General features: G+C 41.7%; 1 protein-coding gene across 24 annotated transcripts in view; it reads left to right on the forward strand.

The window, feature by feature from the left end:
* Positions 1 to 15581, forward strand: part of LOC118362360 (CUGBP Elav-like family member 4) — a 195113-nt gene extending 179532 nt beyond the window's left edge. For all 24 annotated transcript variants that reach the window (XR_008081614.1, XM_052481143.1, XM_052481160.1 and 21 more), the window contains one exon: positions 5868 to 15581. The gene's annotated coding sequence lies outside the window, so the exon portion shown is untranslated. The remainder of the gene's footprint in view (positions 1 to 5867) is intronic.
* Positions 15582 to 18077: the final 2496 nt, after the last annotated feature.

The following is an 18077-nucleotide window of genomic DNA, read 5'->3' on the forward strand; positions in this document are numbered from 1 at the left end:
TTAGGTAAATCTGATGTGCTGATTGACTGGTTTGATCATGATCGATAATGACTTGACTTTTGACCCTTTTTGCTGTTCTGACGTGACCTTTTTGTGTTTCCTTTTTTTTCTTGTGAACTTCAATGTGTATGGATATTCTGTACCTTTCTCTCTCTCTCTCTCTCTCTCTCTCTCTCTCTCTCTCTCTCTCTCTCTCTCAATTCAATTCAATTCAAGGGGCTTTATTTGCATGTGAAACATATGTTAACATTGCCAAAGCAAGTGAAGTAGATAATAAATAAAAGTGAAATAAACAATAAAAATGACCAGTAATCATTACACTCACAGAAGATCCAAAAGAATAAAGACATTTCAAATGTCATATTATGTTTATACAGTGGGGAGAATAAGTATCTGATACACTGCCAATTTTGCAGGTTTTCCTACTTACAAAGCATGTAGAGGTCTGTAATTTTTATCATATGTACACTTCAGCTGTGAGAGACGGAATCTAAAATAAAAATCCAGAAAATCAGATTGTATGATTTTTAAGTAATTAATTGGCATTTTATTGCATGACATAAGTATGATCACCTACCAACCAGTAAGAATTCCGTCTCTCACAGACCTGTTAGTTTTTCTTTAAGAAGCCCTCCTCTTCTCCACTCATTACCTGTATTAACTGCACCTGTTTGAACTCGTTACCTGTATAAAAGACACCTGTCTACACACTCAATCAAACAGACTCCAACCTCTCCACAATGGCCAAGACCAGAGAGCTGTGTAAGGACATCAGGGATACAATTGTAGACCTACACAAGGCTGGGATGGGCTACAGGACAATAGGCAAGCAGCTTGGTGAGAAGGCAACAACTGTTGGCGCAATTATTAGAAAATGGAAGAAGATCAAGATGACGGTCAATTACCATTGGTCTGGGGCTCCATGCAAGATATCACCTCGTGGGTCATCAATGATCACGAGGAAGTTGAGGGATCAGCCCAGAACTACACGTCAGGACCTGGTCAATGACCTGAAGAGAGCTGGGACCACAGTCTCAAAGAAAACCATTAGTAATACACTACGCCGTCATGGATTAAAATCCTGCAGCGCACGCAAGGTCCCCCTGCTCAAGCCAGCGCATGTCCAGGCCCGTCTGAAGTGTGTCAATGACCATCTGGATGATCCAGAGGAGGAATGGGAGAAGGTCATGTGGTCTGATGAGACAAAAATAGGGCTTTTTGGTCTAAACTCCACTTGTCGTGTTTGGAGGAAGAATAAGGCTGAGTACAACCCAAAGAACACCATCCCAATCGTGAAGCATGGAGGTGGAAACCAAGATTGAACTCTTTGGCCTGAATGCCAAGCATCACGTCTGGAGGAAACCAGGCACCATCCCTACAGTGTAGAATGGTGGTGGCAGTATCATGCTGTGGGGATATTTTTCAGTGGCAGGGACTGGGAGAGTAGTCAGGATCGAGGGAAAGATGAATGGAGCAAAGTACAGAGACATCCTTGATGAAAACCTGCTCCAGAGCGCTCAGGACCTCAGACTGGGGCAAAGGTTCACCTTCCAACAGGACAACGACCCTAAGCACACAACCACGACAATGCAGGTGGCCCAGCCAGAGCCCGGACTTGAACCCAATCGAACATCTCTGGAGAGACCTGAAAATGGAGAGACCTGAAAATAGCTGTGCAGCAAAGCTCCCCATCCAACCTGACAGAGCTTGAGAGGACCTGCAGAGAAGAATGGCAGAAACTCTCCAAATACAAGTGTGTCGAGCTTGTAGCGTCATACCCAAGAAGACTCGAGGCTGTAGTCGTTACCAAAGGTGCTTCAACAAAGTACTGAGTAAAGTGTCTAAATACTTATGTAAATGTGATATTTTCTTTTTAATTCAATTAAAAAATTAAAAAACTGCAAAAAATCGGTTTTCCTTTGTTATTATGGAGTATTGTGTGTAGATTGGTGAGGGAAAAAACGATTGAATCAATTTTAGAAGGCTGTAACGTAACAAAATGTGGGAAAAGTCAAGGGGTCTGAATACTTTCCGAATGCACTGTAAATGACAGCGTGAAAAGAAGGAAGCCTGTACAGAATAACACTATTCCAAAACATGCATCCTGTTTGCAATAACGCACTAAAGTAAAACTGCAAAAAATGTGGCAAAGAAATTAACTTTATTTCCTGAATGCAAAGCATTATGTTTGGGGCAAATCCAACAGAACACATCACAGAGTACCATTCTTCATCATTTCAATTATAGTGGTGGCTGCATCATGTTATGGACATGCTTGTCATCAGCATGGACTAGTGAGTTTTTTTGTTTTGGATAAAAAATAAACAGAATAGAGCTAAATACAGGCAAAACCCGGGCCTCCTGGGTGGCGCAGTGGTTAAGGGCGCTGTACTGCAGCGCCAGATGTGCCATCAGAGACTCTGGGTTCGCGCCCAGGCTCTGTCGTAACCGACCGGGAGGTCCGTGGGGCGACGCACAATCGCCCGGGTTAGGGAGGGTTTGGGATGTCCTTGTCTCATCGCGCACCAGCGACTCCTCCAGACGTGATGCTTTTGCCTGTATTTAGCTCTATTCCGCGGGCCGTGCGCAGTGCGCGCTAACCAAGGTTGCCAGGTGCACGGTGTTTCCTCCGACACATTAGTGGGGCTGGCTTCCGGGTTGGATGCGCGCTGTGTTAAGAAGCAGTGTGGCTTGGTTGGGTTGTGTATCGATCGGAGGACGCATGACTTTCAACCTTCGTCTCTCCTGAGCCCGTACGAGAGTTGTAGCGATGAGACAAGATAGTAGCTACTAAAAAAAACAATTGGATACCACGAAATTGGGGAGAAAAAGGGGTAAAATTCACACAAAAAAGATTAAATAAAAAAATACAGGCAAAATCCTAGAGGAAACCCTGGTTCACCTTTCAGCAGGTCAATAACCTAAAACACAAGGCCAAATATACACTGGAGTTGCTTACCAAGATGACATTGAATGTTCCTGAGTGGACTAGTTACAGTTTTGATTTAAATCGTCTTTAAAATCTATTGAATAACTTGAAAATGTCTGTCTAGCAATGATCAACAACCAACTTGACAGAGCTTGAAGAATAAAAAAAATAAAAAATAAAAAGTGCAAATATTGTACAATCCAGGTGTGCAAAGTTCTTAGAGACTTACCCAGAAAGACTCTGACAGCTGTAATCACTACCAAAGGTCAGGGTTGTGAATACCTACTGTATGCAAATGAGATATTTCTGTATTTCATCTTCAATAAATTTACTAACATGTCTAAAAACATGCTTTCACTTTGTCATTCTGGGTTATTGTGTGTAGATAGATGGGTGAGAGAAAAAAATATTTTCAATCAATTTTGAATTCAGACTAACACGAGAAAATATGGAATAAGTCAAGGGGTATGAATACTTTCTGAAGGCACTGTGTATGCCAACAGTGTTTTTGTCATTATTTATCATTTGTACCAACATTTCTTCACACAAGAGGGCTGATGCCCACTTTTGTTGTCATAAGACAGATTCTTTGCTTAAATAACCTTTTTTTTAAGTCAATCCCCAGCTCTTTAGTTGAGTGATAGACAAGATGACCCTGTGTTTGTGCAGCCAATTAAATCTCCTCCATCCATCTATCCATCCACAAACTGTAAAGAAGCGCAGGAAAATGTTGACTCTCCTCCACTCCTCCCTGCATTTGGTCTGCACTTGGAGTACTTGGTGTGATTGTTTTGTTTTCCTAACATGAGGATAACTTCCCATGTATATATTTATGAGGGGGCTAACCAATTACGTTGTGACTGCAGAACTGCAGGCAGTGGTGTAGCCCCACACACCCCAGCCTGACTCCACCCACATTCACACACAAACACCATCAAAAACACATCAAAGAAACTAATACCATGAATGGTGCCTCCTCTGCTTGTGTTGTTTTAGTCTGGTCTTTTCAGTATTATCATGACCAACAATTAACTCAATGTGTTTGTAATTATTTTAGCACTGAATAGATTACTGGTGCATGCCATGTATGAGTTACTATTGTCTCATGATTAATCATCTACAAATATTTTTACTCTCTCCAAAATCTGCCAAAAATAAGCTCCATGCGTTTCTATGGGCTTATTTTGGTCCGAAGCTTGTCACCTGCCTTCCTGCCTTTGGGACAACAACTCCCATTGTTAGTGCAGAGACATGAACATCGTGTCATTATATACAGATCTCTGACTTAACTAAGTGCAGTCTGTCAGGACAATCAGCCAGCAGGGCACTGGGTCTCTCTGGGTTCGCCTGTCTCCCCTGTGGATCAGGTTTCTCTGGGTTCGCCTGTCTCCCCTGTGGATCAAGTTTCTCTGGGTTCGCCTGTCTCCTCTGTAGATCAGGTCTCTCTGGGTTTGCCGATCTCTCCTGTAACTCAGGTCTCTCTGGGTTCGCCTGTCTCCCCTGTGGATCAGGTTTCTCTGGGTTCGCCTGTCTCCCCTGTGGATCAAGTTTCTCTGGGTTCGCCTGTCTCCTCTGTAGATCAGGTCTCTCTGGGTTTGCCGATCTCTCCTGTAACTCAGGTCTCTCTGGGTTCGCCTGTCTCGCCTGTGGCTGTGTCTCTCTCGTGAATCTCTAATTGAGAGCCACTTCAGGGTGTGCGCATTTGTGTGAAAGGAGGTAGTTATCCATGTAGATATAAAGATGTTTTTCCAGTAGTTTGGTCTTCATCAGTTGCTTCCACTTAAAACTCCCCTCTGGAAATACAAGCTGTTATGTTTTAAATAGAATGTTTTCTCTTCTTCTATACTGTAACTTCTATGGTAGATGCTTACTTTGAATTACTGGTGTTTTTGTATAAAAACTGGAACATCTATAATCAGGTATCTTTGTGCAAAGGCTTATCTCTAATGGTCCTGCTTGCCTCCGCAGATGTGAAATACGTTACCAGCATCTCATCTCCCACAGTTAAGTAGCTGATCTATTATAAAATGGTAACAAGCTCATTTCTCAGGAGAAAATAACAGAACAAAGACTTGCGCTCCACAAAGTCAGATATTTTTCATGTGGGCTCTGTGAGAGTGATTAGCTGTGATTTGGCTGTCTTTTTGTACCAGGATTCAGGGCCAGTACACATTAAGGATGATTGCATCCAACTGTAACTCCAGCTTATTCAACCATTGCCAAAAAGCACACAAATCCATAAAAAGTATGTATTTCATATCTACTGTTATGGCAATGAAAACATTATAGCTCTGGGTGTATTTTCCAATAGTTTGAGTATTAGTTTTTAATTTGTTCACTACACAAAAAAAGCATGAAAAGATGATCATAAACTTTTCCTCCCCCTGGAGTTATGTAATAATAATTTTTAACATGATAATATTATCATTCATGGGCTACTATTTGACCTTCAGTGGATCCCTTCGTCTTTAGCGTCCCCCTTCCCTCGGTTGTCATTGCGATTTTTTACAATTATTATCACAAATGATCAGCAAATACTATTAACAGAGGAATTAACAGAGATGACAGGCTAACGTTTAGTAAAATCATTTTTTCTGTGTCGAGAGTAAAGTTGTTTTAAATACCTACCGCCTTTGGATTAGAGCTGTCACATCATACATGACTGTTCCTTATGGTAAAACACAACCCCTCCACCTTCAGCCCACTTCTTTCTAGATCTGATTGACATCCTCCTTCTTTTCCTTTGTCTGTTTTCCATTCTGTTAGCTGTGCCTGTCAGTGTGCTAAACCAGGCAGGAGCCAGCACCCTGAACAAGACCCCTGTGCCCTCACCTCACTGAATCTGCTCTCTCTCTCTCTCTCTCTCTCTCTCTCTCTCTCTCTCTCTCTCTCTCTCTCTCTCTCTCTCTCTCTCTCTCTCTCTCTCTCTCTCTTACAGGATGAAGGGCCACAACACCTTATTTCCACAAGTGCAGTATAAAGTACAAAGACTTCTTGCTCTGCTACATATCATGAAAGAAGGGTGGTCCCTTGATTCTGCTGGAAGAATAGCTGGAGAAGATTGGGTGACTGAGGAGGAGAAGGAACCCGGAGATTCTTTTTGAATTTTTTTTTAGCAAATGCCTCTTTTCCCTGTTTTGCTTTGGCGTCTGTGGAAGAGGATTTTTTGCAGAGACCAACTTTTTGCTGCTGTTTTTTAAACAAGATGGAAAACCTTTATAGACACATTATGCTCAAAGCATGCAAACTGACACCGATATATATAGACATGAACACACTCTTACCAAACAAACATGCATACATACAGGCCAACACACACACACACACATATACACCCACACACACACAGACACACACACACACACACACACACACAAATATTCTCTCAGACATCCTACAGTGTACATACCTGTATGTGCATTTGCCAACTTAAACATACACGCGGACAGACAGACACACACATAAACACACACACACACACACACACACACACACACACACACACACACACACACACACACACACACACACACACACACACACACACACACACACACACACACACACACACACACACACACACACACACACACATACACACACCAGCCTGCTGCCATTTTGGTTTTCGTGCCTACACAGGTGATGTGCTCTGTGAACAGGGCGAGCTCTGAGGAAAGAAGAAGAGAAATGGAGAATCCAGGAGAATTTACATGCATCATTCCTTAGGAAATAGGGACCAAAGGACTTAACGCTTTTTAAAAGAATATAAATATATATACATATATATATATATATTAAAAAACTCTTACCTTGTAGCTGCAAGTATTACAATTTAATAGTAGTCAAAATAAATCATTAAATCAATATCCAGTGGCCTAAGTAAGAATAAAAAGATAAAGGAAATAATGTATACATTGAAAAAAAGACAAGGAAACGTAGTAAAGGGGCTGATTATTATGTTCTGGTTGCTGTTTTGCCACCAGTTAGTAGATTAGAACATGTAGAATACTAGAAAAGTAGATTTGCTCTTTTTTGCTGTTGTTTTTTTTAAAGAAAAAAATACTTGAACTTGTAAAGTAAGGGGGGGAGGAATGAAAAAGAAAAAAATATTCATTTTGTCTGTCCCGTCCCAGTGGGCTTTGGGGCATTGGGGTCTCTCTCTTGGATGTTACGGTCGGGCCGCTGGACATGTCCCTCATCATGGTGTACAACTCACTCACAGCACTATCTGACAGCTATAAAGGAACTGTTTTTGAGAAGAGGGGGAAGAAGAAGAGAAAAGACAGATGAACCTTCCTAGTGTTTGTGCTGGACAGGGTGCAGATATGAGAGGCTTATTTCCCACAAGCCTTTGTGTTCAAGCGACAATCCACTGTAAAAAACCAAGCAAATCGGACATGGTGTGTTCTTTTCTTTTGAGCTCTATTATTACGACAGGGAGTGTGCTATTATAAAAGTTATTAAAGAAATGCATAAAGAGAAGCTTCTGCAAACGAGATGGACTAATGGACAAAAATTAAGGCAAGCAGAGAAGAAAATGATTGAGTTGATAGCTACTGAAACTGCCAAAAGAGTGGACTCAACAGTATAACAATGAATTGGCTCTCGTGGCGTTTGAGTAAACGGAAAAAAATAGACCCATTAAAAATAACCATGTTTTAGGCAAGAGGGAGAAAGAGAGAGAGGGATAGGGATATTTATGTCCGCTGAAGCCGCTCTAAAGCTCTGGTGAGATTGAGAAACATCGCCTCATCTCCCCGGCTGTAGAACAGACACAAGCAGAACTTGCTCTGAAAGACACACTAGATTTATCGATGGCAAAACAGTGGAAGCTTTTAGAGCTCATTTAACTTTGTCGTATATAATGTACATGCCACTGTTAACATGTCCCATCCCTGACCTGCTTTTTTTCAAATATTATATAATGAGCCTGTGGAAAAACCTACCTATCCGACTCAACCTAACCTAACACAGTCTGAATTACAGCCATACCACAGCCATCATTCAGCTCCTCCCTGCCAATCCATGCCTAGCAGAACACAGCTCTGAACTCTTAACTTGACAGGCTTTGACTTAGTGTCCACGAGACCCTTTATTTTGACTATTTTACAGTGGTGGATGCAGCTGGCCCCTCTATGAAAACCAGATCAATATGTTTGCTATGAGTCTCGAGGAAGGATAAGATGGCAAGTCATTCACTGTCCACACTTCCTCAAGTTCTCTCAGTAGAACACCAGCTCTCCCCCCTCCCTCACAACTCCCTGAGAGTTGACTGAAGGCATAGGGGGAGGTAGAGCTGGACATGGAAGAGAAGGGGAGAGGAAAGTGGGAGAAGTCAACAGCCAAACCCTGATCTCTGAGCTCTACTCCACGCCAGCATGTCCAACCTCGTCTTACTTTATCCTTTAAAGTGATGCTTCTTGGAGTTTTCCCCCGGGGACCGAAGCCACAGCAAGCGCAGCCTCCATGTATCTGTGCTGGCTTGCTCTTGGGGAATGGGATTGAAGGGTTGATAAGGAATCACTTGGCATGTATTAGGTACCTGCTGCCTTCTGTCCAGCCTGTGTCTGTTTACCTCTGGGACTTGCTCTCCAAAGCAGAGCGGACGCATTCCAAGTCACTGACTGAAAGCCCTGCCTGCCTGCCTGCCTGCATCACACAAGAGACATCAAGACACATGACTTTCATTCTCTTTCTCCCGGCTGCTTAAATACAACACAATGCCAATCTTTTCTGTGAGCGAAAAGCTCTTGGATTTGTCTTGATTTGTATCCTTGTTTTTATCATACCACATTACTGTAATGAATGTTAGCTTCTGACTTTGTGTTTGTGTTCCTCTGCTATGAATAGACACTGTTCTGTTCCATCATGCCTTCCAGAACCCCAACCTAGCTGTTCATAGCTGTTCAGCTGTTCCCCTGGAACAATGTTTCAAACCAACCTTCAGTTCAGTGTTTGGCTTCAGTCGCCTTCGATTATCTCTTCCTCCGTATTAGACATGCTATTTCACCTTTCCCTCTAATCACGTTGTAATAGTGAGGCTCTATACATTAACACCAACCAAGTGAAAAGTCATCTGCATAATCACCTGGACCAAATTACAGTGGGGATGGTCCCTTGAATACTCTGTGATGACAGAAGGTAGATTAGAGAGAATTATGTTTGTAGCGGCTCCCTGGCAAGGATGCCGACAGCTGACCTGGCACCGATATCACCGCAGCCGTATTTATGATGGAGATGAGATGCAGGAAGCAGGATGAAACCCTCCATGTCAAAGCTACTCTGGGTATTAATGTTGGATATTTGATTGGCGTGGGTATAGATTATGTTGAAGATAAGGCAAAAGAGACCCGGTTTGAAATATTGCTCAAGGCACAAAAGGTACTGAACAATAGCAGGTTGAAATGGTTAGCAGACAACCAACTCTTCCGTTTAAAAACCCTCAGTTCCTCTGTTGCAGCTGCCTGCCGGGTGGCATGTGCTATTGCACTTAATTGTGTCTCAACAACCGCCTCAGAGGCCGCCATTTTCCACAAAACAACCAGCTCTAAAAGTGTTGTCTTTGTCACGGCAGTATTGCAGTCGGGACACCTGCAAAGCACAGAATATTGTTCAGAACTGGAGGAGCACAGTAGTTATTTTGAATCAAAACGATGCCCATTGAAAAAACAGAGACAGCTTTGGTCATGGGTTGTCGCGGCTTGTCTTCAAAAACAGTAAAAACACTCAACCTTTAGTTGTTATGAAGTCAGCCAAACATGTAGGAACTAGGAAGCCACATGAATTAATGTGAAGTAGGTCAATATGAATGCATGTTCTTCACAGCAGCCCTTTTGTGCTCATTATTTATGTAATGCTGAATTAATCAATAGGAAACCTAATGTTCCGTGAGCGATGAAATCTCGTAATGCTTGTCTCTCTGCCGCTTCAAAAGCACCTCCTGCAGGACTAGTCCCATTAGCCTCACCATGAGCCCTCTGATGGCTCCTACACCAGATAAATGCTGCATACCCCTACAGTCAACTTAGAGCAAGGTTAGGTTCAGCCTAGGTCCAATCCCCTGCCCAGTCTTATATTCCCTGCTTGGCTAACGTGCTACGCTTGTATAGCCTTTCTGTTGCACCAGGGAGTTGCAGAAACATGCTTGGGAAGGCTAGATTAGACCATGTTAAATCAGGGAGCTGTTTGAACGAGGGTACTCTTATTGCTCTTCTACACAGGGGAGGAAGGTTATTAGTGTGACATGCAGTGAAAACAGAAATAGCTGTAGTGAAGCCAGGCTCTGGAACATCAGAAATGAGAAGTGGGTTTTATATCCTTCTTTTACTGACTGCAGAAGGCTGCCAGCTCAGCCCATCTCAGCTCAGATCTGGCCCTGTCTGGCCTTAAGTCAAGGCACAGGCTGTCTAGAGAATGTTAACTTAGGGGTGACTCGCCTTACGCAGGACTGAAATCCACCCACTCATGTTCAGATGAGAATATTTAGATTGACATTATAGGTTATTGATGTTGTTCGTTCAACTCACTTTATGTCTGTTTGGAAACATAGTACCCGTCAAAAGTTTGGACGCGCCTGCTCATTCAAGGGTTTTTCTTTATTTTTACTATATTCTACATTGTAGAATAATAGTGAAGGCATCAAAACTATAAAATAACACATATGGACTCATGTAGTGACCAAAAAAGTGGTTCTTCAAAGTAGCCACCCATTGCCTTGATGACAGCTTTGCACACTCTTGGCATTCTCTCAACCAGCTTCACCTGGAATGCTTTTCCAACAGTCTTGGAGGAGTTTCCACATATTCTGAGCACTTGTGGGCTGCTTTTCCTTAACTCTGCTGTCCAACTCATCCCAAACCATCTTAATTGGGTTGAGGTCGGGTGATTGTGGAGGCCAGGTCATCTGATGCAGCACCATCACTCTCCTTCTTGGTCAAATAGCCCTTACACAGCCTGGAGGTGTGTTAGGTCATTGTCCTGTTTGAAAACAAATGATTGTCCCACTTAGTGCAAACAAGATGGGTTGGCGTATCGCTGTAGAATACTGTGATAGCCATGCTGGTTAAGTGTGCCTTGAATTCTAAATAAATCCCAGACAGTGTCACCAGTAAAGCACCCCCACACCATCCCACCTCCTCCTCCATGCTTCACGGTGGGAACTACACATGTGGAGATTACCCGTTCACCTACTCTGCGTCTCACAAAGACACGGCGGTTTGAACAAAATCTCAAATTTGGACTCATCAGACCAAAACACAGATTTCCACCGGTCTAATGATGATTGCACGTGTTTCTTGGCCCAAGCAAGTCTCTTCTTCTTATTTATGTCCTTTAGTAGTGGTTTCTTTGCAGCAAGGCCTGATTCACACAGTCTCCTCTGAACAGTTGATGTTGAGTTGTGTCTGTTACTTGAACTCTGTGAAGCATTTAATTGGGCTGCAATTTCTGAGGCTGGACCTCTAATGAACTTATCCTCTGCAGCAGACGTAACTCTGGGTCTTCATTTTCCTGTGTCTGTCCTCATGAGAGCCAGTTTCATCATAGTGCTTGATGGTTTTTGTAACTGCACTTGAATAAACTTTCAACGCTCTTGAAATGTTCCATAATGACTGACCTTCATGTCTTAAAGTAATGATGGAATCATTTCTCTTTGCTTATTTGAGCTGTTCTTACCATAACATGGACTTGGTATTTTACCAAATAGGGCTATCTTCTGTTTACCACCCCTACCTTGTCACAACACAACTGATTGGTTCAAACGCATTAAGAAGGAAAGAAATTCCACAAATGAACTTTTAACAAGGCACACCTGTTAATTGAAAGGCATTCCAGGTAACTACCTCATGAAGCTGGTTAAGAGAATGCCAAGCATGTGCAAAGCTGTCATCAAGGCAAAAGGTGGCTACTTTGAAGAATCTCAAATATAAATATATTTTGATTTGTTTATCACTTTTTTGGTTACTTAATGATTCCATATGTGTTATTTCATAGTTTTGATGTCTTCACTATTATTCTACATTGTAGATAAAAGTAAAAAATAAAGAAAAACCCTTGAATGAGCAGGTGTGTCCAAACATTTAACTGGTACTGTATGTAAAATATAATATAACAAAAACATATTTCTGGTCATGTCAACGGTCACTGTAATGTCTGACCTTCTCATGTAACATTAGCACCTGTGAGGCAGTTATTCACATTTCTTAACCTCTGGTTATTCTGCCTCCTCTACTGGTTCTAGTTATAATACCTTCCTAGTTTGCATTCCATAAAGTCTGTTCTCATGAGGAGTTAGAAACCTCAGAGCTCCGAGGCTGACAGAGGGGCAGAGTAACCAATCCTAAGAGCCGAATAGGTTGACTAAGAGGCTAGTTAACCAATCATCTGAGCTCTGAAGCTGGTGGATGGGTTGAATAACCAATCCTAGTGAGCAAAGAGAGATCTGCCTAGCATGTCTAGCAGACCCCAGCCCCTGGGTGTAGAGAACACTCACCCTAAAATAGCAGTGATTGTCAAGGAAAGGAAGTGAAATGTAATTGACTGAAAGTGGAGAGATAATTAAAGGAACCTGTTGGACAGGAGGGAGAAATTAATGGCTCTCATTTAATAGCTGCTTTGGGAGAAGAGGAGAGCTTTTCCGTCATCTCGCTTAGGTAACGCAAAAAGGGGTTTTCGCCGTGGAAATGGGAAGTGAGAGGGGAAGTGAAGTGGGTTTGGAGGGTGGGGGGGGGATGCGTGCTAAACTGAAACTCCACAAAGTCACTTCGATACTCAGGGCATCAGGCGCTATGATGTCATGATTAGTGGAAACTTTCAGAGCCTTGCCTTCCCCATGGGCCCTGCCTGCCTTGTCAGGCTGGGGAGGAATAAGAGCTGCGTATTTACCCAGAGGCGTAGAGAGTATGGTGGGAGCTGGGGGAGCATGTTGGACCTCTGCCAGGGCAGCTGGAGGAGCCAGAGACAGAATCACACTGTCAGTCAGTCAGGAGGAGTGCTGTCTGTCATTGAAACATTAATGCCTTGGATCCATCAGGTCATCGTGCAATTTTAAAAGACACTAAAAGGAAGACTTTATCATAAACAACATAAAGAGCAGTTAATCACAGAAACGTGTGGGATCATGTTTGACAACAAAGCTGGAGATTCGAATCAAAGTGATTTTTTATTCCTTCATGTAAATAATAGAACAGAAACAAATGAGTCAGGAAGTAAGAACTGTACAGTAGAGAGGTCTGTCTATAGTAGGTCACTTGGCTGTGTGGACATTGATGTCACTATAAAACGTATCCACAGCAGTGCAGGGAATCTTTGGAGAGGGTGGGATATTTTAACCTTTTGGCCTTTTGGTTACTGAGAAAATATGAATGAATATGCACTATACACTCAGCTGAACACCACCCTACATAACAGGGAGAAGATAGCAGAGATCTGATTCTAGATGATTTAGTAGGGCTTCAATTCCAGCCTGGAGCAATCCATTAATTAGGTTTACACTGACACATCATGATATTTCTGACAGTTGAAAGATTGCTTGCGCACTAGCTAATTGGATTAGTCCAATCGGAGCTGATGAGACTGATATATGTGACCTCAAAGACGTGAAGAGTAGGCCCGCCCCTCAGTCTGCTCCGTGCCATGCAGAGGAGCAGGTGATAGTGACAGCAGCCGTTAGTTCGCTAGTTGCTAGCTAGCTAGCTTGCCACCGGGGCTGGGCGGCGCCCGCCAGTCACCGCTATATTCCACAGCTCCACGGGTATGGGCAGAAGGGGGTGAGGGGTTGCCAGATTGGAGCTGAAAACATATTTACACATTATCCAAACACAGAACACAGGTGTATGATGAGAAAGAGAGAGGATTGGGCCAGGTGAGCCGGATGCACTGCTACTAGGATGAATGACCCTGCAGATCTCCCTGCCTCTGTGGCCTGCCCCTGCCTCTGCTCTCCTTCAGCCCGAGTACACAGCTGCCTGCGGTACTCCTGTACATATTACATAGCTTATTTTTTAATTCTGTTAAGGCTTCTTTATAGACGACCATACAATAAATCATGTTGAAAAAAAATAAAGAAATAGTTCATATATTTCACTGACTACGAGAAGGAAACTATGAAATAATTTATCAAAAACAGTAGGGATTTTTTTTTTCTTGTATATTGAAGCGCTGATGTTAAAATGGATTTTATATTAATGTTGGTAAATGGTTCTTTTTTTTCCATTCTCTTATGTTTTCTGTTTTGTTATCTGCTGAAGCTGGGATGGACCCATTGTCTCAAGGTTTATTCTGATATGCTTTGAAGATACATGTTGAAGGGACTTTTTGCTACACAATCCCCATATGGAATTACATGTAAATGGCCAAGTTTAAAGACATGCTGTTGACAGAAAGCTCTTACATTCAGTACAAGACTTAGAAACTGGACCGTAAAGATTATAAAGGTCATGGGGATTCATAATGATGAATCCATTGCACAACACAATTTCGAGAGGACGCATCGGCTGTAAGTAACGTACAAAAGGATTTCATTGTGGACCTTCTGTTCTTTTGGAAAACCTCAGAACATATGTTGTCAGATTTGTATGGAAAATAAGCTGTCATTTACCATGATCATTGTCTTTTAGCCAAACATTTCTCTTTTGTTTGATCATTTCTTTCTTCATCTTGAATTCTTTTTTTTTTCTAGAAAAAGAATCAGAGACATCTCTTTTATTGTCGTCTTTTTTGTATGCGGGAAGTTTCTCTCAGACATAATTTCTTAAGAGCTATTTCAACATTACTGGACAAACTTGTATATAACAACTGTGGTTGACTCCAACACCACTGAAGAAAATGTGCCACTAACAGATTAAAAGTTCCACAACACTGTTTTGGTCAAGTCAGGTCAACCCATGGCCTTGACACCAAACTGATCAAGAGAGGGAAGTCTGCCTTAAAACACATTCATTCTCTCTGGCAGTATTACCTTCAAAAACGGAGCACATACATTGTATTCTGGGGATACCAATGCTAGTTCTTTTCCATTGTTCGTAAACATGCTCTGGTTTTTCCTTGCTGAGATGAGTTTCTGTTTCATTGAAATGCAGCTGTCAGTTGTAAAGATTGCCTTGTGTCAGTTTTGCCTCAATCCCACTTCTGACACCAATAAGGACGGGGTCATACAGTACAGTTACATTTCCATCGGTTACATGGACCAAATTTTACCACATGAAACCAACAGAGCAGAGTTGCCCTAATCAAACATGAAATGAGAGCCTTTGTGCCACCATTAAGATATAAAGGAAAGCGAAAATCATCCACTGTACTTTGCTTCATGAGACATTACATTCCCAGCTTCTCTCTCGCATTTCATCCACTTGATTTGACTTCTGTCAGACATATAAAACATGTCATTTTATGTATTTTATCGTCATTTATTTTAGGTACATATTAGCTGATTTATTTATATTTTAGATATAATTGTATATATCTTTCTCATTTTTACTTGAACAAAGTTAGTTGATTATCCCTATTTTCTCAAAACTGAACTGTAATTTGACTTAGTGTTGGCACGGGTCTGTTTTCCCTAATTCGGGGTGGTTTCTCCCATAGTGCTCCTGAACTGTAGTTCTCTAGTTCATTATATTCTGCTTAGACTAAAATAAAGCACAGTCCTGTAGAAGATTGAGCCTGAATTGTCCTCCTTTTATTGATTCAATCATTTACAATCAACTAAAGTCTGCTGAACTTGGAAGAGCATGCCATGACATGGCCTTGGTTGGTATAGCTGTAAAACATCTTGTGGTGCCTTCTGTCATTTGATATATACACAGAATGCATTTAGAATGTGTCATTGTATTAATTGAGATAATAGTGCTAACCATATCTGAATAACAAATTAGATGAGAAGGTTAGTAGAAAATCGTTTAAAAAGGACGAATAATGCATAATAAATGGGACGGAGATTGGGAGTGGGAGGGGAATCATTTGTGAATTGATGAACCTGAAATGGATATTCCATTGACCTCTGGGGTGTACCAGTTGAAACAAACCAAGGTGCACGAGGGATTTTTGTGAGTTGGCATCTGACTAATAAGAAGTAAAAGATCAATAGACGAATCAATGAATTTGATCTCGTAGACCATAATAACAAAGGAAAAGGAAGGAAGGAAATATTTGTAGTACAGACAGAGGCTTCAGTAACGTTGAGCCTGTCTGTGGTTAACTAGGTGACCTTCTTATGGACCAACTCACCTCAGCTTTCGTTAACCCTAAACAGTGAGGACACCAGCCATGACACATCACACGTCACAGCCCAGTTCAAAGGTTACACTCAGTTGGGCCAAATAAGATTTTACTCTTTATTTTGAGTATCTCTGGTTGGACAGCACCACATCCCAGAATAGAGTATGTCACCCAAGGGATTTCAATGACCACATAGTCCCCACAGACACTAAAGATGTATCTTCTTTATTTGTCCCCCGGTACAAAGAAAATAGTATCGGTGTGGAAACAGATTTATAGTGGTTAAATCTGCAGACGATAAAAAAGCAAAAGGCCCAGTTGGAACAGTAACTCGTAGCCATCACATGGTGACTCCTGGTCTGTGTCCCTGGAGACTTCCTCATTGTGCTGCCGACAGTCCATGATTCCTCATGACAAACTGGATAGGTCCTCGATGTGAGTCTTTGCAGAATTATTTCTGCCTTTTTGATTGTGTCTCTCTCCTACCCCTGAGATTTCACAGTGTTGCCTCTGAGCTATAAGCTTCTGCAGCTAGCTACCACTGTCGATACTCAATCTGTCCTGTTTCCCCTAAAGCCAATGAAACACAGCTAACAGGCTTTTGGTTGTTTGTTTTCGGGGAAGGAGGGGTGTGGGTAAAAGAAGATAGAATACTACAAGAACACTTCCATCTGTACTCTTCAGAGTGTAGAATACCAATTAAAGACTAGTTGAAGATTTTAAAAAATACATTTAAAAATCTGTTATGGGGGAGATAATAAAAGAGATGGATGTTTTTATGTTTGGTTGTGTACTATTATGAGAAAGGGTCAGATTGTTTCAACAATGTTAATTCGAAATTCCTCTGAATGGTTACCCTCAATTAAGAGATCCCCACTTTTTCAAGCAGGAGAGGTGTGGTGGGTTCTCCAAGTTCTCTCAACCTTACAGCTCTTCAGTTCCCTCTTTTGCATGAGGGTGACACACACCTACTTCTCTGGTAAGTGAGAAGTTCACACTTGTTAGGTGCCTTGTGTTGATACAGTCTGGAGTCCCAATTAGAGGTGTGAGAGAAAAAAAATAGGTAATTGCTCAAATAGTAAAAACAAAAAACATCCAGTTGATCCTGCATCCCGCTTACACAGGCATGCTAATAAGGATTTCATACACTGTAAAAAAAAGAAAAAAAAGAAATCCTGTTGTTTTTACGATAACTTACTGGCAGCCAGGTACCTGTAAGTTACTGTAGAAAAATAGTACAGTATGTTACCGTACATTCCATAGAAACTACAGTAATGTACTGCTAAACTAAAGTTTATTTGGAACTTACAGTAGCAAACCTTTTTGTATAGTAACTTACAAATAACTGGCTGCCAGTAAGTTACCGTAAAAACAACACTACTTTCTTTTTTTACAGTGTAACTACGTTGTTTTGTCTACGTCGTAGTATGTTGTAATATGCACCATAATAATATTATTATTGAATAATATTGACTTATTATTGGTCATTTTGCATGCATTTAGCATATGATGTTAATCGTTCATAAATGTATCGTTTTCTCCATTAGGGCTCCCAAGCATGCCACCCTGGCAACTTCAACCAGGCCTATTATCATGTCCTTGTAATGGGTAACATGTCAGAAACACTAAGCATAGGCTATGCCACTCAAAAGCCTCTATTTGTTCACAATAGTCTATTCAAGGCTGAGATCCGTCTAGAATAACTCCCAGCCCTCTGTAATCCCCTGTAAAGTACTAGTTGCTTTGTGCATCTTCCTGTCCCTGGAGGGGTCTCTAAAATGACAGGAGAAAAGGCTATGCGTTTTCGATTCCATCCCCCTTAACATGTAGATTCTGAAATAACAAAGGCTTATAACTAAATGGAAGTCTAGAGTGGACCCTGGGTAAGCATAGCTGCCCAATCATTTTAATCCTATTTTGTTTTACAAAAGCT

Source organism: Oncorhynchus keta, chromosome 2 (assembly GCF_023373465.1).
Source record: "Oncorhynchus keta strain PuntledgeMale-10-30-2019 chromosome 2, Oket_V2, whole genome shotgun sequence".
In the NCBI taxonomy this organism is placed as follows: domain Eukaryota; kingdom Metazoa; phylum Chordata; class Actinopteri; order Salmoniformes; family Salmonidae; genus Oncorhynchus; species Oncorhynchus keta.